At 46.5% G+C, this 23,338-nt stretch overlaps 1 non-coding gene across 1 annotated transcript; it reads right to left on the bottom strand.

The window, feature by feature from the left end:
* Positions 1 to 2,791: 2,791 nt before the first annotated feature.
* Trnaf-gaa (transfer RNA phenylalanine (anticodon GAA)) lies at positions 2,792 to 2,866 on the bottom strand. Its single transcript has one exon. It is a non-coding gene; the product is annotated as a tRNA-Phe (tRNA).
* Between the last annotated feature and the right edge of the window lie 20,472 nt (positions 2,867 to 23,338).

A 23,338-nucleotide genomic window follows, 5' to 3' on the forward strand; every position in this document is an offset into this window, starting at 1 on the left:
ACCTTTTGTGACGCGAGAACCAAATCATATCGATGGCACAAAAAAAAAAAATGTGTGCAGCGGTTAAACCAGGATTTGCTTGACATTTCTCGCGTGCGTCCTTGCCACAATTGTTGCAGTTGAACAGAGGACCACTTTCTGTGATGCGGACACTCAACAGACAAGCTAATTGCGAGTTCGTGGCGTCCGCCTTAGCTACAGGCTGCTGTTATATTTTAACGCAACCCCAACTGGCAAATTCGGAATAGGTCGGTTGCTGGAAAATAGCGTCAACGGAAGTGGTTTCCGTTAAGCGTAGCCGGCAGCATCGCAACGGCCTTCACCACTGGCAAGGCCGTCGTTGATCGCTGCGATCCATCGTGCTCCGAGCTGCATGCGCTTACATGCGGCGAGGCGCAAGAAATAAAAAGCAACAAAATTTAGCATTGAATGGAATTCAAAGCACAGGCAAAACATCAGACAACATGCGAAACTTGTGCAATATCAGCAGTAACAAAGAGCGCGTGCAAGGGCAACCAGTTTCCGCTTCAGTGCTACGATCATATATACACAGTTTCGGGTAGAAGTTCTCATGAAACTCTGCGCACTCAGCTAAGAGGAAAACTTATGGAAGAGCACACCTTTTAACACGTCCTCCGAGGCGATAGCGTGGCCATACAGCAACAATTGAATATTTCGAATAGAATGAAGGAATTTAAATAGGGTGCCGCAGTAAGTAAAGCAAACAGACGTGATTAGCGCTGGGAGGTCGGTGAAGCTTTATATATATAGGATAGAGTTATGCGCTTCCAGTTTGCTGGCTCAACGCGCAGGTAAATGAATTGCGGCAGATGATAGCTCGCAACATTCTCGACTTCCGTGTTTCGGTATCTACGGTAAAGCGCCGATTACGTACGAATCGCAGCTTCCAAGAATTGAAGAAGTCGTGCGAAAGCCCGGTGGCACATATTCGGAAGAAGCGTAACCGTCATTCGTCAACTTGTTTGCCCTGAAGAAGTCTCAGATCTCCGGCAAAACTGGCTGTACTTAATTACCGTAGCATAACAAGTTTTGGAAACAGCTGGAGTAGGTGGGAGGGTTATATTTTTAATGTCCTGAAGATTCCTCTTCCCCTTTCTCTCTTCCTCGGTTCAGGGTAGCCAACCGGAGATATCCTCAATCTGGTTAACCTCCCAGTCTTCCCTTTGCCTCTCTCTCTCTCTCCTGAAGCTTCATCATTTTATACAACAGACGCGACAAACATTGTAAATCGGACCGTGCAAAAAAGCTCGAGTAAAGAAATAAAGATCCTACGTCGGAGATCTATCAAAAAGCTTTACATATCTATATCAGTAAGAAGATTATGCGGCTAAGGCGAAAAATTGCGGTGGTGTGGCAGAAAACGTATTCTAGTCCTACTTTATCTTCCTTACTTTTGTCGCTTTCTTTCTTTCGTAACTTTTTCTTGTTTAAGGGGAGAGCCGTATCCCATGCAGTAATTTACTACAAAAAGAAAAAAATTCGAGAGCTATTCCATCACAAAGACCACTGCATAAAATCAGAAAATTGTCGCAACGACTGGCAGGCTCAGAGCATCCTGTTTGAGCTTCCAGGCGAGCATTACAGGAATTGTCAATGTCAGTGACATACGACGACTGAAACAGAATGCTTCTCTCGACACCGCAGCGAATGTGGTGAGGATGTTACGTTGTGCGGATGTCGCGTGAACTGTTTATCTTCTTGCACATTTGCCGTTTCTCTGTTCTTCAAGCCTGATATACGTATACTGTACGCTTTGTCATTTATACGTTTACTTTTGCCACATATTAGGCGGAAAATTAGATCAGACGTAAACACTGAATTCTTGCGTATGTTAACAAAATAGGACGTAGATAATTTTCAATGGTCAAACAAACACAAACAACAAAGATATACCACGAATGTTATCGCTTATCACAAAGATCAACCCAGAATCCGCCAATGCGTGTACAATTCTGTTATTAACGAATATTCTCGCAGTGTAGTTTCACCTTCAGAAGCTGTCTAATTCGACAGCTCCGCGACATTAAAAGAAGAAAAAAAAAGAGAAACAAAAGAAAACAGAATATCAATTTTTGCTGAAATCATATAATGACGTGCACAAAGTCACCGATGCTGACGCGAACGGGGTGCTGATAACGCGTGAATCTGTGGCTTCGGAGGTTTGGAAAAAGCGCTACGGCATAGTATCTCGTTCTTTTCGTATAAAGAGCGCTTAATGAACGCCAGAAATGCCACTACCACATTTTCATATCACGCTGTCCACTTGCCGCTGGGAAACAGTAAAACGCTTAGATAAAACGAAAAAAAAAAAAACAGAGTGAAAGAGATAAAAAGAGAAAGACCGAACTATAAAAAAGAAAACACAAAACGCGTTTTGTTTCATTCGACAACGCGTTCTGTGATTATGGCAAGATCATTTACATTCCTCTAAAAACACGAGCTTTATTTTGTGTCTGTGGCCACCTGTGACGCTAGCGGCATTCCTAGCGGGCTTGCATGCCGAAGAAGACGTTACATCTGCGGGGCGGGACGATCGGCGCCAAATCGCGCGCCATACGGTTTCACACATCGGTTACCAGATGGCGCCACGGCGCTGCAACCATGTAATGGTGTTACAGAAACTATGTTTAATGTAATAGTTCAGCGGAAATCCGCTAGGTGGAGATAAGTAATTAAGTGAAACTGAGACTTCCACCCAAATGTAGCAATTTGCTACAATGGAAACCCAACCGGGTTCCTCGAAAGAAAGCCTCGCAGTTGAAGAAAAATTCGTCCTGGTCCGGGACTCGAACCCGGGACCACCGCCTTTTCGGGGCAGCCGCTCTACCATCTGAGCTAACCAGGCGGCTAGCAGATGGCAGGGCGAAGTCGAATTCGTCGACAACTCGAAGCAAAGGCAAGTGTTTGATGTAATAGTTCAGCGGAAATCCGCTAGGTGGAGATAAGTAATTAAGAGAAACTGAGACTTCCACCCAAATGTAGCAATTTGCTACAATGGGAACCCAACTGGTTTCCTCGAAAGAAAGCCTCGCAGTTGAAGAAAAATTCGTCCTGGTCCGGGACTCGAACCCGGGACCACCGCCTTTCCGGGGCAGCCGCTCTACCATCTGAGCTAACCAGGCGGCTCGCAGATGGCAGGGCGAAGTCGAATTTGTCGACAACTCGAAGCAAAGGCAAGTGTTTGATGTTTTGCCTTAGTTTCCCTTAATTACTTATCTCCACCTAGCGGATTTCCGCTGAACTATTACATCAAACAGTTGCCTTTGCTTCGAGTTGTCGACAAATTCGGTTAAGTAGTGCTTGATATTTGGAACAACCGTTTTCGTCTGCAAGACTTTTAGCCGTACAAAAGCAGCGAAAATAAGTGCCAACGTAAGTTAATTCCTGGCATATAGGGCGTTTCTGGAACGCGTAGGGGTGGGGGTATAGGGGAGTGGGGTGGAAGTGAAACTGCAACATGATATTTCCATGGCTACCAGGGATGTACTGCGATAAACACTTGCATCGGGCCAGTTGGTGCATATCAGCTTCAGGTAATCACCGCGCAATGAACCGTGGACAAAACTAAGGCTCGGAAACGACACACGCGTCTGCCGTTTTTAGGGGCGAAGCTCCTAGCCGGGGCTCGGTCCCTCACGCCGTGTACGCTAGTTGTCATTGCTCCCGCTAGAGGCGCAGCTGTGCTATAATTCAAAGGGCGCCCACTAGATGGGGCGCGGCAGACACCTGCACTCCCCGGCTCCGCTGCACACTCGGCGCGCGCGCTAGTTAGCGAACACCTCCACGCAGCTACTCATCATGAACACCCCAGAGGCAAAAGCAACGGCGCGGCGGGCTCGCAACGCAGCAGCAGCTCGTGCTTTTGTAAGCGTCCCACCACCATCAGAGGGACCTGTATCGAAATGGCCTTCTCCAACTTTGCATTTCATCCTATAAGTCAAGATCCCCTCGCCACGTAATTCACTGACCACAAAGCTGTAATCTTCAAAGGGAAACGGGTCCCAGAGCTCATTGGGAACAACCCTTCTTTGTGGTCCGTAAAGTAAAGTATCATTATGTATCCAACATATGTACATTATATATATAATTGCATCGATATGTAAATAATAAACATTTCACATTAATAAACATAAATGTATATACATTCACCCTATAACAACGTGTCACGTTTTTATATGATGTGTGGGCGAATGTTTCACGGTTTTACCGATAAGCGTTGGAGCTTCGCCCCACTCATCAGCATTCACTTCGTGGAGATGGCGCGGATTTTTTTTTTTTTTTTTTTTTTGCATTCCCTTTGAGTACGTTTCATCGCGCAGTGTTAACGTGAAGGCTATACCGGGGCACTGCGATATCACCGGCAATAAAAGTGCCGACAAAACTACCCGCGGCGCGCACGGAGAAACCGAGGGCGCTTCGATTCCGTTGTCAAGCACTGATGAAGCGCGGCACCTGAGCGCTCTTGGCCGTACCACCACGTTAAGGAAGTGGAATGCACCGGAGTGCACTAACCGGCGATTACACACCATAGACCCATAGTATATAAAAAAGTACAACGTTTACTTGTACTTGACATAAAAAAAGAAAAGAAGAACTTACTGTGTCGCCGGCGAATAGATGTTGCTTTTAGGAACGCCTGTGCATTACAAAGAATGGCCGACAGTGCCAGCTGTAAAACATGTGACACAGTAGAGAGAGAGAGAGAGAGAGAGAGAGAGAGAGAGAAAAGCGAAAGAGAGAGAAGACATATAGGAAAGGCAGGGAGGTTAAACAGGCTTGGCTCAGTCGGCTACCCTGCACTCGGTAAGCGGTGAAGGGGATTCAAAGATGCGACGGAGGAGACAAGTAGGCACAGAAGAAACATTAAAGCGCCTGTTGTGTGACCGCCTCTCAAATGAATATGAGGGGCTTGCCCTTCGAACCGCTTTAGAAAAAATAGATGACGGCTCTTTTGCAGAACAGAAGATCCCATAGGAACGCGGCCTTGTGCAAGCGTCTTCGATGTGCAAAGCCACAAAAGCGCTGCTGCACTTTTTGAGATGCACCAGCCTGTGTGACTGCTTGCGATGTGCCAAACGATGAACGCTTCATTGCGTGTGTGTCCGCGCGTACACTGTGAACTTATTTCCTCCTTCTCATCTTTAAGTCCCCTTTCCCAGTGCAAGGTAGCCAATCGGGCACCACCTGGTTGATCTTCCTGCCTTTCCTTTGTCACTTCTCTCTCCCTCTCTCTGTCCCTCTGACAAGGAATCAAGTTAAAGAATGCTAATGCTCTAAGCTACAGGAGAGTTCGAAGCCAGATAGACGAAGTTGCACTACTCATAAATCAAGAAATAAATAGAAACCCGTCTACCACCAAATTTACCTCTAGTATAGTTCAGCATGACGATGAACTGGGCTCGTTGGTTGCTGTTCACTTTTATTGTCTGCACTAAGGACTGGAAAGAGATCAGGAATACACAAGGAGGCACCAAATGAAGTTGAAGCTATAGCAGCATCTATTGTTGGCGCTAGTTGAGCATTCGTGTGTTCGTTCTCTCTATCCAGTACTTAGCGCAGGGAATAAAAAAAATATCTCTAGCAGCCTTTGTATAAAAGTCGGATACTGGCCCTTTGCGAGAACGTGTAACAATGGGCACTGTCGTCTACACATCAACGCACCTGCGCGAGCGCAAGGAAGCTGATTGGAAAACTACGCGACCTAATCGAGGGTGACTCCTCGGGAGACGCAAAGTCTGACAAAGAGCATCTCGAGAGACACACCGAGGGCTCGGGTTAGGGTTACGAGTATTTCGACAATGTCATTTTATTGACCAACCTCCAATCCTCGACTCCCCTTTCCCGACACACACACACACACACACACACACACACACACACACACACACACACACACACACACACACACACACACACACACACACACACACACACACACACACACACACACACACACACACACACACACACACACACACACACACACACACACACACACACACACACACACACACACACACACACACACACACACACACACACGCACGCACGCACGCGCGCTTTCTCTTTCTGACAGAGAGTGATAAAGAAAGGCATACGCGTGCACGTGTCACCAACACGAACAGTTACATCCTAAATGGCCGGTAAGTGAAACAAGCCAAACAGACAAACAGCCACCGCGACGAGGTTTCGTAACTCTCTCTAAACTCCGCTGTTCGTCGAAGTGAACGGTGTTTTGGTCTTTTCCGTCGCTGTTTTTACCTGCTGCGAGAGGTAGATCGGTAATGAAAGGAAGGACGAGATGAAGGGACGAAGTTACCTGTCCCGGCTCCTCGAGAAGGGCGATGTGGCAACGTGAGTCGCATTGCAATACACTCGTGGCGTTACGCGTGCCGCAGCAGCCGTCGGCAACCCCCGGGTGCCTCGTGTCGGCTAGAGGGCAGGAAAGCTGTCGGGTTTGTGGTGCCTTTACAATGGCGCTCGCCCTTCCTTGCTTGCGGACCGAACACGAGGAATAGCAAGGGGATTATCCAGGCTGGACTGGTCGAGAGTCCGCGCGCGTCATTTTGCGCATCCTGCCTTGCACTAACAGTCTGTCGTGCTTGCGACTGAAGCTCCGTGGTGAATCGTTAGAATATACAGGGTGTCCCAACTATCATGCACCAAGATTTAAAAATATGCATATGCCACGTAGCTGGGCAGAACCGAGGTAATGTTGTTTGCCGTCGCTTGGAGATATTATTTTTGCATTCCACGTGATTATATTATTAGTCCTAATTAATTAATCAACTTCTTAATGAATATAACCTGATGAAAAGTGTCAATGAGAAAATTGTAGAGCAACATGAAAAACTGCCGATTCAGCTTTCTGTTGCCCAATACGTGGTACATAAAAGTGTTTTTCCGAGCGTCAAAGAGTGCCTCAAGCGGCCAGCCGCGAGGCAATATTGGGTGTATTTCACGCTCGGAAAAACATTATGTAGCAAGTATTGAGCAACAGAAAGCTGTATCGGGAGTTTTTCATGTTGCTTCACTCTTTTGCAGGCTGTCGACCAACGCTTTTCTTTCAGTGTCGAACTGCGGGCATAGCCAAATGAAATATTCAATGTCGCCGATATCACCACAGAAGGCACAGAACCGGTAGGCGCAACGTCATGTCTTAAATAACCAAGCAAAATGGTCACCGCGTGTGTAACAATGCGCCGTGTTGTCATCGTGCGTCGGTTCCGCGGCAGCAGTCACTTAACCACGTCACGGGGCACGAATATGCGGTGCTTGATTGACGACTTTCATTCTCAAATCCCTGCGACGAGGTGAGAAGCTCCTAGCAAAGGGAGTGTCACGGAGAGATAATACAGCCGCTGCAAGCAGCCCAGGCCAATTAGAGGCAGGCCAGCTAATTGTCAAGCCCGTAACGAGTCAAGGCACGTGGATTGAGAGGGGTGCAAGCTCTCAGTCGTGTGTGTCGTTGTCTTTTCCTTCCCATCTCTAGGACGATCAAGAAAAGCGCGAGCCGGACGCTGGTGGCCAACGGGTCCAAGCTGCGACGCCCGTGTCGGAGACGGGGTCATTGTGTGTGTCCTCGGTTTGTTTCCCACTTTTCCTGCTCGTGGACAGTGAGACGCGTGTGTTTGGGGCTAAGCTCTCCTCGGTGGAAAAGGGCTTACAAACCTACGGTTTGGCCGAAGATTATGTCAGCTGGCCGGGACGACGGAAGGGATAAAAGACGAGTCGGTCGCTTTGTTGACAGATCGGCCGCTTGAACTCGAACTGAACTTGTTCTCATTGTTATTCCTATGTTCTTGTAGATCGTGTAAATGTATAAATAAAACGTCCTCCATGTCCGGGCCAAGGCCTACAATCATTACTCCATCATGATGCGTGAACTTCCCGCGTGTACGGAGCCCCATTCGCAACAGTAGCTTGGGCGCGCGAGAGAGCATGCGCGAGCTCCGGTTTCCTTTACAGCAAAGACGCAGGAATGAAACAGGCAAATTTATAGCGTTTCATTAACCGCTTCACGAAAGCTTCACTTCACATAGATTCAAAATTTACGTTGGATCTGCACAATTTCTTGCTTACAGAAGAAGCAAGGCTGCAGTTTTTAGATTTACGCCTGAAGTTCAGAGAAAGCCACGTGTGCTGGGCGTATTCCCCGCGTGCAGAAAAAGAGCTCCTCCCATACAAATCAGCTCACTCTAAGATAATTAAGAGAGGTATTGCAGCACTCTGTTTGGAATCCGTGCTTCGGAAGTCGTGCATTCACAGTGTGCAAGCTACTTGTGTTCTACAATTGGGAAGGCTTTCTTTCAGCCGCGGCTTCCCTGGGTCGGTCGTCGTGTCAGTAGCGGAAACGCTCCTCAAAAAAAAAAAAAAAAATGAAGCGCCGTTCTTGCAAGAATGCCACGTAAACCCGGGTGGGCACTCAGAGGCCGGAAGAGGTTCCGTACATGCACAAGGTCACACATTGCCTGAAAAAAGTGGCTACTCGGTTTAACGTGCCGATGGTTTTCTCAGCCCCCAAGAAGCTTGCTCAGCTGAGCCGTCGCATCATTTGTGCAGCCAAAAATGTGGGCTGTAAAAAGAACCATGAAAAGCGTCCTGTTAAGTGTGCCAACAACGTCGTGTACGAGATTCTCCTATCCTGCGCAAAAGTATGCATCGGCCAGACGGGGCGATGCATCAATGACGGTCAGGGAACATGCAAGAAATCTAGCCAATAAGGAGAAAACGCATCTGGCTGACCACTGCAGTAGCTGTCCCACTTGTGCACCACGTTTCCATAGCGTGAAAATCCTAGGCAAGAGCAAGCAGAAAACCGCTCGTGAAACGTTAGAGGCTTTTTTTATCAGGAAAGCAGGTCAAGAGTGTGTAAGCGATACTTCGATTGCACTGTACAATGCAGAAATGAAATTCCTTTCGCGCCTCGTGTAATCACTTCCTTTTTTGATGGTTTCCATATACGTTGTAACGGTGCGCCTGCGCAGCTTGTGGATATATATACCTGTGGGTCTGGATTCAATAAATCAGTTGCTAGTTTGCGCCTGTGTTCGCCTTCCTTTCTGTTGTGCCGTCCCGTTGCGCGCTATTTCAAGATGGTTCTCAGGGTTGTTTTCAGGCGATGCAGAATAATTTCGTTTCAACCGCATACAGGAGGAACTGGCGCATAAAAGATGTCTGATATTTCGCCGAATGCAGAAGGCGTTCGCCGTCAGTGGCTGGTTATTGAACGAAATTATGCTGCAGCGTGTTCTTCATCTCGCGTTACAGATGATGTGTGAAGTGAATTGAATTGAATTGAATTCTAGGGTTTTACGTGCCAAAACCACAATTTGATAATGAAGCACGCCGTAGTGGGGGGGACTCCGGATTAATTTTGACCCCCCAGATGATCTCTAACGGGCCCCCAATGTGAATTATGGGGTTTTACCTGCCAAACCGACCATTTGATTATGAGGCACGCCGTAGTGCGGGGGACTCCGGATTAATTTTGACCAACCCGGGATCTTTAACACGCCCCCAATGCACGGGACGCAGGCGTTTTCGCATTTCGCCCCCATCGATATGCGGCCGCCGCGGCCGGGATTCGATCCCGTGACCTCGTGCTTAGCAGCGCAACACCACAGCCGCTAAGCCACCACGAGATGATGTGAGGAGCATTGAGATACCGCACCAGCATTCAGCACCAGATACCACTCAAGAAGAGAAAAAATGACTCAAGAGAAGTTAATTTTTTAAACATTTATTTCCCTACAGCTGCAATTATTGGTTAGTAGAGTTATATAGCGAGACATACTTTTCACGTGTTGCACACCGTGCTTTTGGAAAAACGTCAGCTAATCCTCTTATTCGCAACAGTGGTCTCTGTGCTTTTGGAATTTTGCAGTCCCCGCCCGTCTTTTATTTTTATATTTGATAGGGTCATTACGCTAGCGAATAACAGTTCGTTTCGTATTGCACTTTATTAGCGACCTGCTCTTCAACCCGCGGTTATGCTTCTCTGTAAGAACTCGCGGATTCAATTATCGGCCGTTCTGCTACTAAGCTCGACCTCGTGGGTTCCACCACCTCCGGTACCCCAGCTGAGGAATTAAAAAGAATTTAAAGCAGAACTCATCTCATGATGACTGTCGATGGTAATGCAATTATAGTATTCGAGCAGTGCAGCGAACCGCCGTACTTCTGAAGTCACGCTTAGTTAACATCTGTGGCGGTCAGTCTGAGACTTACAGCGTTGCTTCGACTATATGCGACATACTACGGTATCGTCCCCACTTGCAAGGCACTCGCTTGCCAAGGTCGTCCATGAGCACGGAGTCATCACGACGACTGCCTGACGTCGAGGCAGTGACGACGATGGAATGATAGCAACGGTATGACCATGGTATGAGGACAATTACATGACAAATGAGTGTATGACGACAAAGGAATGACAACGACTGTGTCACGAAGCCTGCATGACTTGACGAAGGTGAGTCGGATGACGAAGCTGGAGTGACGGCGGTGAAACGACCACGATGGCATCACCGCGACGGTGTGAGAATGAATGTATGACTACCGTATGACAACGATGGCGCCCCGATGATGGCATGAACGAGAGTGAGATTACAAAGCTGGGAATGACGACGATGCAACAACCACGACGGCATGTCGACCACGAGCACATACCTATATAGTGGCCCAAGCTATAGTAGACAACGGGCCACTGGGTCGGCGTTGAAGACGTGACGACGACGGCACGACCAGAGTCCGATCACGAAGCTGGAATGAATACGATGGAACGGCCACGACGGCATCGCGACCACAATCCCGTGCCTATAGTGGCCCAAGGTGGTAGACAACTTCTTCTTTCTGGGGTTTTACGTGCCAAAACCAGTTCTGATTATGAGGCACGCCGTAGTGGAGGAGCTCCGGATTAATTTTGACCACCTGGGGTTCTTTAACATGCACTACAACGCAAGTACACGGGCGTTTTCGCATTTCGCCTCCATCGAAATGCGGCCGCCGCGGCCGGGATTGCAAACAACTTGGGTCACCGGGTCTGCGTAAGATAGATAGATAGATGGGATGGATGGAACAACTTGGGTCACTGGGTCAGCGTAAGATAGATAGATAGATAGATAGATAGATAGATAGATAGATAGATAGATAGATAGATAGATAGATAGATAGATAGATAGATAGATAGATAGATAGATAGATAGATAGATAGATAGATAGATAGATAGATAGATAGATAGATAGATAGATAGATAGATAGATAGATAGATAGATAGATAGATAGATAGATAGATAGATAGATAGATAGATAGATAGATAGATAGATAGATAGATAGATAGATAGATAGATAGATAGATAGATAGACGGGCATGGACGGATAGATGGATGAATAGTCTCTCTCATAGCCCCAATGTTGTGTTACTTCTTCCTCCTCCTGTACCGTTAAAGCCAAGCATTTCCTATTATCCATCCTCTTGTCCTCTCACTGAACTGTTCAGTTATTAGTTTTTCTTTTTTTTACATTATCACGCCTCCTCATTCTGATATGAACAAGAACCAAACGCTTAAGAACGTCTGGTAGCAGGCTGACTATTGGTAAACAACTAAAAGAGCTTTCGCAAACAGCCCCATGGAGCGCTTTGCATATAACATAGGGTTTCTCACATTACTACCTACAAGGCAATCTGAGACCACCGTCTATGACAGATCCTTGAAGAGCACTGTGTCACGATGGGAATGTTGTACTATGTAAAGTTCGGATTTATTCGAATGTGGCTTCTCTTAACACAAAATAAAGCTTTCTTAGAATGAAGTCTTCCCCATAAGTCTCTCTTTACCGCCTCATATATCTTACGTTTTTTTTTTTCACATAAAACAAATAAGTGAAGAGAACGATCGAAACGGGTGCAAAATGACCGCAGACATTACTCCAAATTTTGTGCCCCGCCGATATTCGATACACGCTCTATCACGTTTGCTTGCGTTTTAATAACAAATTCAGACATGATAACACCGGACAAAATCGCATTTTACATGCTGTTGTGGTGGATACTAAATCCTTAGGACGTACGGAACAATGAGTGCCAGACGAGTAATCGAGTTCTTCTGTTCTCCTGGCTCCCCGAGAGAAGCTAAGATATCAAGCCTTCCGAAGCCTCCACTTCCCGACCATATTATGAGTGTAACGTCACCGCAGCGCCACTTTACCGCCTAGCTATTTGTTTAGTATGCCTAGTATGAAAGCCTTGTATTGATAGCAACAAGACCCGCGCGCGTTGAGCCATATGGCGTCAGGAGAAAAGGCCAGACGTCACGCATTTTATTACGGTGCATGCGAGCTATACCTAGCAGGACCAACTTATTTAGACTTCTCGTGCACGGAAACGGCCGAGACGTGTCCAAAATTGCTCGAAATCTGTGACATAGTGACGTAATCGGTGCGCCGGTTTGGCGCAAAATTCATAACGAGAAAGTTGACTTCGTTTCTGTCCTCAAATAAGCCATAAATTGCAAATAGAGTTCCTCAAATGTTGATGCATCATTTCAGCTTCGTTGTATGTTTCCATTTTGTGACACTGTAAACTCTCTGCAGCGGATATACACAGAGGTTCTGGGCAACGTTTCGATTTCATTGAGGTAGACCTGTTCGTTTTGGGCAAACGCTGGAATGATTCGCAGGCACTGAATCCTGAGAAACCGACGAATCCTGTGCGACACAAATTTGAGATGTCGATGGAACGAAATTATTCGCTTGCTATAGGTAATTCGAAAAACTCATCATTACGAAAATTGCGTCAGTTACAGCATTGCGGCGTACTCCATCCATTTTCGGGTGCTCGACCGAAACAGCATTAAAAAAAGGCCATAACGCGGAAGCTCACAGCATCACCGGCATCAGTGCTCACATCAATCACTGGCCCGCATCACTGTACTCGACTGCGAAAACACGGGACGTCTGCTCTAACCAAACACACGGCTCCAAACGCGCAGCGAACGAAATCGCAACATTTTTCGAAGCGTGCAGCTCTAGCCTCCAGTATGATGAGGTTAAGAAATAAGGTTTTGTGAAGGTGCATTTTTTTTAAACCTTTCCCCTCAGAAAATTAACGTCTTCCAACGACGTGGATGATGACATGCATAGAACAGTGCGTGATAGCTCATGCATGGCTCGGGAGAGCGAATGGATATTGCGTATAAGTGCTCTCTAGAAAAATAGCCACCACAAGGCCTCCATCTATTATACCGTCTATGCTTAGTTGCTATTAAGCTATCGCATCTTGTCGATTTAAAATAAAGTACTTAAAGTACTTAAAGTACTTAAAAAAGTACTTAAAGTACTTAAAGTACTTAAAGTAAAGTACGATTTAAAATAAAGACATACGTCCGTCTCCACGATGCGCTGAACTCGACATGTTGTTAAGCGAAGCCTGTTGGCAAACGTGCCTATTCACGGCATATGCACTTTTCCACATTTACATGTAACGCTCCGTATCCCGCCTGTCCGCACTTCTCGTTGTCTTTTCAATTCAACGAGTTTTCGGCGTCTTCACGGTTCTACTAACGCCTTTGACAACTAGTTTTCGCCTATCACCATAGCGGAATGGAATAATTTACAGGAAATTATTGCTCGTACTTAAACGCGATCTAGTAAAATTTCGACATTTAGTATTGACACAATTTTTGTATTAACTATAGCTCGTCTTTCGTTATTTTTGTTTGCTTGAATGATGGCTTGCTTTTCCAATTTGACGTTTTTGTATCAAGTGTTTCTGAATTGTGCTTTTCGCTCCGCCGTGTATATGCTGTGTAATGTTTGTGTTTTCATGTATCTCTATAGTGATCTTTGTTTAATCATGCGTATCCTGCTGGTCATTCAACAGCTTTTATTCTTTGAATAGCTACTGACGTTTTTTTTTTTTGTATCACTGACCAATTCTAGTGTATTCTGTATATGTAATCCCCCCCCCTTCCCCCTTGTGCTTGGGGCCTTAAAGGCCCCAAGCATGGGCTTTTAAGGAACTAATAATTGATGAAGAAATGATGAAGCAATGATGAAGAAAGGAAAACAAAAATACCCCATGCGCGTGCAGTTCCTGTGCAACTCGCACACTAAACTTAGGCGTTAGAGTATATAACTCTCGGCTCGGCCATAACGTTACTCTTTACGTCCACAATATATTAGTCTATTCTCCCCTAACTTGCGTCGGTTGCAAAGATTGGCAGAAGACGCTCCTTTTAAACAGCATCACTAAATAAGCTTAGATCGGTGAAACATTTTTACAAGACTCTAACTGTACTTGTTTAGAAAAACGGAAAGTCTCCTCAAGAGAGAAAATGAAAACATGCGTTATTTCTTATTTTTCGTGTTTTTTTTTTTTTTTTTCAAGTTCGCTCTGGAGTCCTAGCGGCGATACGTCAGTGTGACGGACTTCAAAGTAAACTCGTGTAACGGCATGGATTTCAAAGAAGCTTCACACGTTTTTTTTTTTTTTTTTTTTAAGTATGGTTGAGCAGGCTTCACTGGTTTGTATGTATGAAAATATTTGGTCCAATGATTAAAGAGAGAAAGAGAATGATATAAGGAAGTCAGGGGTGTTAACCAGTCAGGACTCCGGTTGGTTACCCTACGCTGGGGGAAGGGAGAAGGGGAAGAGAAAGAATGGAGAGATAGAGAGATGGGGTATAGAGACGTACACGAACAGTACTACAGAGTCAAAGGCGCTCGTACGAACCAGATGTTCTCAGAGAGCACAAAAGTGCCTTCACGGTCTTCTGAGCCGACAATCAGTGAGGACGGCGTTCTAGTATTGTCTGTTCACTCAGAGGACGATCGTCTAGTTTCCTGAATGCGTTGAACATGTCCAATGATTCAGCTGTTCGCTAATGTCTGGAGTAAATGCCGTCAAAATACATGACGTTATAGGGTGCTACTACGGGTGCGCCAAGGTCGCACAGCCACCCATCTTTTGTCTGTGCGCACTTATGGACAAAATTATGCCCACTTGAAAGTGATAACCAACCTGAAGTGAGATGTCCGGTTGGCTACTCTGCACCACGGGGGCAGAGTAGCCAGAAAAGTAAGGGCAGAAAAGATGAGAAAACAAGAAAAGATCTAAAAAACAACGTATCAGTTTCGCACGCTTTTCGATCAGTCCCATCACTTTTAAAAAGCACAATAGCGCTTTTAAAGCAGTTTGTGCATACGTCGGCTGGGACCAGGGTCCAAGAATTCTGGCTTCCGTAATGCGAAGGTTGTCAGTCTTGTCGAGCGTGGTGCTGAGGACTTTTCTTTGTGCATTGAAACGACGACAATCACACAGAAGGTGCGCTGTCGTCTCTTTGCACCCGCAAACTTCACATTCTGGACTTATGGCCACTCCGATGAGGTAGGAGCAGGCATTAGTATAAGCTACTCCAGGCCATAGACGACAAATGAGATTTACTATCTGTCGTGGTACGCCGTGCAGAAGGCGGAACTTCAGATGAGGACCCAGAGAGCAAACTCGTTTGTTTTTGGAGCCTGTCGATTTCCATTGGGTCAACGTAAGCTCGCGAGCAAGCCACGGAGCTTTCCCGCTGCGTCTGTTCTTGACATCGGGATGGCGACTCAATCGCCACTGCCATGCAAAGATCGAGCGACTGCGTCCGCTTGCTCGTTTCCAAGGATATCATAATGACTTGGCAACCATTGAAAGACGATGTCAGAAGGCGTCTCTGAATCTTCGCTCAAGTACCTCAAGTATCTGCTGGCAACAACCAATAAAACACTTCACGGCGACCCTTGAAAATGTTCCAGTCGTTTCGACGATACGCGTATAGTCATGGACAACTACGTTCATAAGTAATCATGCGATGAACGATTCCCGACTGAAAAGAAGTTGGACACAAGCATCAGCTGCAACAAAGATGAAGCGCTAAGAGAGAACACCGCCTAGACTAAGAATTGTAAGATGTCAGGGAGGTGAGGGGGAGGGCTGTCTACGCCTGTCCCTCAGCCCTTAATTCTTTCCTGCTCCTTGTTGTTGCTAAAATACTGTGTCCCCTCCGTCTCCAGCCAACCAACTCACCGCAATCTCTTCCCCGACAATTTTCCCGACAACTTCCGGTGCCTCTATCCACCAGCTGCACTTCGGAAGCAGAAGACAAAGACTGAGACTCGATTTGCCGAAATCGAGGCGTCCTCTCTCTTCACTCGCTCACCGCGCGCGCCAGCCCCACCAAGAACATCGGACCCAGTCAGACTGTATAGTGTAGGGTAGCGACAGCAGTCGGCGAGCGAAAGTTTGTGGGGAAGGGGGGCTGGTCGAATCGATCACAATATGCACCCATTGAAAGTCACTTTAGTGTAAGGGCACTTAAGCGCACGCCCCACCGCCTCCAAAGCGGCCATTATCGACGGCTGGCATTTTCTAAACGACTCCTCTCTCGCCGATCGGGAACTGCAGCGGTGAGTTTTACGAGATAAGCAATCCAGCGGCACAGCGCGACGCAACCGGAGGCGTCGCTATTTCTCGATGTCCTTTAACGATCACCTAACACTGACGTCGCTATCTTCGTCCACGCCTTCTCGGACCTGCGATCTGCGAACGCTCGCGTCATTTGTAGGAGAAAACGGAGAGAACGTGGCTGAACCCGTTCAGCCTCGCAAGACATATATAGATGAAACCACCAACTGGCGGCACTCCGGGAGGGGAAAAAAATTAAAAAGAAACAGATACAGAGGCGGTCGGACTAACACCACCACGCTATTAATAATAATAAGAGTAAGAAGAAAGAAGACTGAGGACATCTTTCTACGATATATCAAATCTCCGTACAGTCCCTCCTCCATTCGTCATTTACTGCGTTTCAGCACATCTTTCGCACGCATATTTTCGCGACGACGCATTTCACAATTGCGTCTTTGAAGATGGAATCCATCATGCGCGGCTGGTTTTATTTGTCTGGAGAAAGGAGAGCGCTCTTATGCAGACGGATTGGCGAAAAAGGAGCCCGACAATGGAAAGCGTGGCACGAATTGGCGTGATAATCTGCAGCGCTGTTAGGGCGGTGGCGGACCCGACAGGAGGAAAGGAAAAGAGAGATAAATTGAAGGAAAACGGCTACATTGGCTACGGGCACTGCCACGATGTTCCTTTATTAAAGCTTGGTATTGGCCACCAAATGGAGGGCCGGATCCATAGGAGAAAATCGCAAGTAATAAATACGGTTGATGAGCGAAACTTTTAGATTGAGAAATAGGCGCGGCGTTCTTTGTGAATGCAGTTCGGGGAACGGCGCGCCTATATGTGGGGCTCGGGAGAAACCGAGCGGTGCGTGTACTGCGAACCAAAGCATTAATCGTCTATACGCAGCGCATGTCTAACGGGATTGTTCGTAATTCATACGGTATTGTCGCCGAGCGAACGATACACGAACGAGAAAGGGACGGCACGAACACTCGTACGTGTCCTACCGAGTGGGTTTCTGTTTGTTTGTTTGTCTGTTCTTTCCCCTAGCTTGCGTGTCGTTTGCGCTGTGAAAGTGCCTCACTCGATGCTGTGTTATTGAAACCTGGAGCGAATACAGTGGTGTTATTTAAATTAGTCTACCGGAGATCGCCGATTTCACTTCAGTGTCGCACGAAGTGGAACCGATACGAAATGCGCATTGATTGATTGATTGATTGATTGATTGATTGATTGATTGATTGATTGAGTGAGTGAGTGAGTGAGTGAGTGAGTGAGTGAGTGAGTGAGTGAGTGAGTGAGTGAGTGAGTGAGTGAGTGAGTGAGTGAGTGAGTGAGTGAGTGAGTGAGTGAGTGAGTGAGTGAGTGAGTGAGTGAGTGAGTGAGTGAGTGAACGAGCGACCGACCGACCGACCGACCGACCGACCGACCGAGCGAGCGAGCGGATTCATTCATTTATTCACCTAGCTTTACGTGCTTCCCTTAGCTGGACCTATGGTAGAGGCGGTAGTGGATGACTCGGGGTTAATTTTGAGCACTTATGACTCTATTAACAACAACAAACGTCCCAATACATGCACATTGATAGCATAAAGCCTCACCAGAAAGCCTGGAATGAAACCTGTCACTTTGTGCTAAGGACCAGCACAATGCCGTGGCCGCTGAACTGGTGGTTCAGCGGGGACGCCGATCTGGAATTCTTGGCTCCAACAATGTTAGGGCAAGAACTCTAGTTTTGTTCGCACAGCGTCGCTGTGGAGAAAACGGGAGGAATCTGTGGCGCCATGCTCTCAATTACAGCGCGCGGCCAGTGTTGTGAGGCATTTCACTTCCTTCGCTCGTGATCGCTTCTTCATAGCGGGCGCATAAAGGCGCTCTTCGCGACGAGCCATTCCTTTTCGTCTGTTTTTTGTTTCTCCTAAAAAACAATAACAGAAAAAAATTGCCCCCACCTCCCCGAAGGGAATCGTGAGGAAATGCGAATGCATTTCTTACGCCGAGAGTACCCGGCGTAGTAATTTTAATGGCGTAAATTAATGACGAGACGAGGATTTGTACCGTAACCATTTATTTACACATTCATCAGCACCTGTTTGTGTTGTCATTGTACCTGACGGCCATAATCACAGCCTTGTGGTCGCTAAAGTGTACAGTCAAAGGGTCTTTGAGAAGCATGCGCACGTCACAGTTTCGGGTAAAGGCGAGATCAATCGGTCCGCCCACACCACGTGCTCCGGTTGCTAGGGGCGAGGATAAGCGCGCGCACCCGCAGCTGTTGCTATGGGAGAGGGAGTGAGAGCGGAGAGATAACACCTGCCGGCGCGCGGACACCGACAGACGCCTGACATGCCCCGACTAAGAAATGCATTCGCATTTAAAAAATTGACCGCATATCTGCTTGCTTCGCTGCGAAGGACGTCGAAAGACGGTAGTCTTCTGCCGCCCATGATACGTAGCACCGTCTCTTCTCCCTCCCCTCTCACTCCTTCCATGATGGATGCAATGGCGGTTTTGCTGAATTCAATTCAAACTTCTCGCTTTCGCGCTGCTCTCGCGCCATCTGTTGGTACCTTTTATTACTGTTGGCTTAAAGCCGGCTACAGAGCCGCGGCTTCTGTAGGCTTGTTTTTAACGCATAGCGTCTCTTCGACACCATTTCTAACGTGTTGATTTTTTATTGCGATAGCAATTATATGGACACTTTAACCGGATTTCTGCCGTAGGCGTCGCCGTCGCCGTGAGGTTCCGTATTAGATTCCAAGGGCGATAAAATCGTCGCCGCGCGCCGTATGCGCGAGTGAAAGCGCGCGGGGGACGCACGCTATCACAGAGAGCCAAACGGCGGAACGCAAACGCGACCGTCGCGCGAAAGGCCGTGGGGGTATGGGGGGGAGGGAGGCGGGGCGACGCTGTGCTACGGCACCAAATGCGTATCTTGCAACCGAGCGCAAGGGGAACTGGCAACGCAATCTCCCACGCGAAAGCAAAAAAGCGGGAAGGCAGCGCGGGAGGGAGGGGGGGAGCAACTTCTACTCTGCCAACAAATATGCTTGCACTGGCTGTGGTGGCGGTCGCCCGCACCGTCTCTTATCTCCACACGGCTCTGACCTTTGTATGTGCTGTGCATTCGCCGCTCAGTTTCCGTTGAAGCGATAGACCGCACGATGCTTCGCCCGCTGCAGCAGCTGCGCTTGCTGCCAACGTTTTGACAGTCGTTGTTTGCGGTCATTCAGTGTGATCTATTCATGTTTGCTTGTGCGCGATGACACCACGCTTGTCAACACAGTTAGAAAGCGAATGTGTCCAAGTTTTTGCAGCCGATAAAACTACTATCCCTACTCCGAATAGCTCTCTACCAATTTGCTATCGCAATTGATGCTTCGCCTTTCGGGCGAAACAGTGCGACATTTTCTTTTCATTTGCAGCGTTTCATTTTTCATTTCTTTCTGTCTCTCTCTTTCTATCTGTGTTTATCTTCCTTCTCTCTCTCTTTCTTTAAATGTCTCTTTCTCTCTCGCTCTCATTTGGTCTCTCTCTCGACCATAGCAAGTTCTGTTACAATCATTGGTACAACGCAATCATATGGTTCCCCTAAATTCATGCTCAACAAGCGTGGGTGTATAGCCTAGTGGTTAAGGCGCTCACCTTTAGACCGTGGGCACCCGGGTTCGAATCCCGCATGGCCAAGAAAGTTTATTATTTGGTGCTCTGTCTGTCTGTCCCTCTCTCTTTATTTCTCTCTCTGCACCTCCTCTGTTCAGGCTAGGTTTTGGCCGGGCGCTTTACTTGAGAGACAGGCAAACAAAGTTTTTCGCAAAAAAGAAAGCGCCTGCATGGTTGTATTCGTTTAGCAAGATCCGTGCTTAACATTTAGTCGATTTCGAACCATCTCCTTTTCTTTTATTTTTTTATGAGTTACAACGCTGCGCCTTCTTCTGCGGAAGTAAGAAATGAAGCTAATATTTTTTGCTGGCAGGGTGCTGAAACCACTCACCAGAGGCTGCATTAGTGTCCCATCCAAAATATAAAGATAGTAATTCCTGCTGCTATGTGTTCACGGTCGATCAGAATAACGACCTTGCTGAAAAGATGGAAAAGAGCGAGACATCCAGGACGCTCCTTACTTAGGTTCCAGCGTCCAAAACACACGGAAAAATGGTAGGCGAGTTAGTTCCGAAGAACGGCCCACAAAAACAAAACGCACTAAAATACCAGAAATAAAACTGGCTTAAGCTGCAGCGTTATCTGCCTTTACACTAAGCAAATAAACAAGGAATCTGGGATATATTATTAAAAAAACACTATGCACCTTTTCCCCTTTGTGTCGTCTTTATTTAGCGCTGGTTAGTCAATCTACCCATGTCTAAATTAAGCACTGATTTCAAAAACATCTTAATGTACTGATGGGATCTAAGACAGGTTTATCTGCCAACAGCCATGGTTACAGATTGCTCTCTGGCACTATGCCGGAATAAAGTCTTTCTTTCTTTCTTTCCTTCTTTCTTACTTTCTTATTCGTCAGCGTACGGCTCCTAACTATGCATGTTGTCTGTTTCTCACGTCGACAGAAAGAAGCGAATAACCCTCACAAGGCTACAGGCAAATTCAGGCTCGGAAAGGCACCCTTTCTATCCGACAATTAGGTTGCACCGACGTCGTGTCGCTTGGTCTTTAGCATAGTCGCGCACAGATACCACGAAAATATATCATCCTATAAAGATAGAACACAGTGAGGCAATATATATTTGAGGTAGAGATGCAACATACTAGCGAGTGAACTATATATATATATATATATATATATATATATATTAGGAGTGTACGAATGTATACCGGAAGTATCTTAAGATACAAATAGTATCGTATCGTATATATATATATATATATATATATATATATATATATATATACGATACGATGCTAACTATTTGTACCTTAAGATACTTCCGGTATACATTCGTACACTCCTAATTATAGCTGCACAGTTTGCAAGTTTGCTGTAGAGTTGGCTTGGAAATTTCTTAACTCCTGCCAACAGACCTGGCTCCTTTGTAATTTTTGCTATTAAAGCGCAAGAATGTTTCTTTTTTTTTTATCTCGAGGTTCTGAATTCAGGTACTAGAACGTCACTCCGAAACAGGCTATGGGGATCGCAGTGCTTGCACCAGGTCAGCGCTTTTTCCATGCTGCCTCTATAATCGGTAGGAGGCGCTGCTATTTGGGCCACTCGCCAGTGTGCAGGCTTATTATAGGTATAATTTTCTACCTATTCCGGTAGGAAACAACGAAGTTTACAGAGGTTTGATTGTATGGTTTCGAAATTGCCCCCACATCAAGTTCCAGATAACGTACGGAATGTGTTGACCCGTTTTCCGGTGACGTGGCAGTAATATGTTTATAAACAGTAAGTCTTGATACAGACCTCTCGACTTTAGGGGGTGTTAAAGGTGTCTGAATGGCAACTGCATAACAGGTTTGTGTGGCCTAAGTCAAAGTGCGCGTCCCTGTAGGAGAAGTTGTACGTAGCGTTGATTATGATGTTTCAAAACGTGCATCTTGTATTATTCACCTTGATCCCGTCGAAGGAACAAGCAGCAAAATACGCCACCTAAGATAGCGTGCCGATAGTCGTAACCCATGCTCAGCTATTCGGCGGAAATTTCAAGAAAATCAGTTCACAAGCGGTGCACGAGATTTCACCGATCGTCCCGCATTTGGCAAAGCACTCGCCTTACTGTACAGTGCTCGTTTGCGTTCTCGTGAAAGGGTGGCCCATCACTGTGGTCCATTGTCGTCAGCCTTAAATATGGACCTTGGTACATAAGGTAAAAGAAAAAAAGGAGAAGAAAATGCCACAGGAACCACATGCGGTAGTATTAACTTCCTCTGTAGGGTCGGACATAACAGGATCAATGACATTACTAAAGTAAATATATCTCCCACTCGTTCTGCCGCTTTCTGTTGCTTTCAATTTCTTAATTGCTTTTTCTAATTCAAGAGTGCGTAGCACTGGCCAAGCAGCGGCACCTAGCGTGGGTGCTCACTAAAATTTGCTATCGCCGGTATACATATATCCACGGATTGTTTTTCAACGCCCGCTTTGCCGTCCATCACTGTGGAAACTTGAGAAGCGCAGTCATGTTTTAGTTTCGTACTCAGTGTGGAACATGCTTTCAATACCATGACTCGAGGCCAATGAACCATGCAGGGCCGCAATTCAATAATCATTCTAACTTGTTTCCCAGCTAACGTTAGCGAAGCTATTCAACAGCAAAAAAGACAGAAAAAAAAGGAAAAAAGAAAGATTGAAAGAAAAGACGCGGTGCAACATAACAATTATAAGGCCTATGGTGTTCGGTCTTAGAGGTCCGACGACCGAACATCATACGTCCTGAAATCGTATCTTTCACCGTGTTTCGTCTTAACCGTTCCTCTCTTTTTTTTTTTTTCGTGGAACAGCTTGGCTGAAGAAAGGTGGGGCACGCTATATATAAATTTATGTAATATGCCTTATGTTTTTGAAGCTTAAGCTGATTGATGATGTATTCTTTTAACGAACAAGTACGATTCCGCTTCTTACGTTCAATACGCTCACGCAGTGGAGCGTCCCGTTGCCCCAGGAAAAAGGAGGGCTGGCACTCGCCTACTGAAGTTGGAAAGTGCGCAGTTTCGCAAGTGGCCCCGCGTGCATTTTTGATATTCCTAGTCGTGTTTGGTTACAGAAATATCACTCAACCAAAGGGGACTTACAATCTCTTTGGGTATTCCTTTAGCTGTTGTCATTTGCAAGCCTTCAGTGGCTACGGGCGTCTACGTGAATTTTTGCGATAGGATTTTCTTCTTTAGTACAATAAACGACACCTTAAAT

This window comes from Dermacentor silvarum, chromosome 1 (assembly GCF_013339745.2).
Source record: "Dermacentor silvarum isolate Dsil-2018 chromosome 1, BIME_Dsil_1.4, whole genome shotgun sequence".
Taxonomy (NCBI): domain Eukaryota; kingdom Metazoa; phylum Arthropoda; class Arachnida; order Ixodida; family Ixodidae; genus Dermacentor; species Dermacentor silvarum.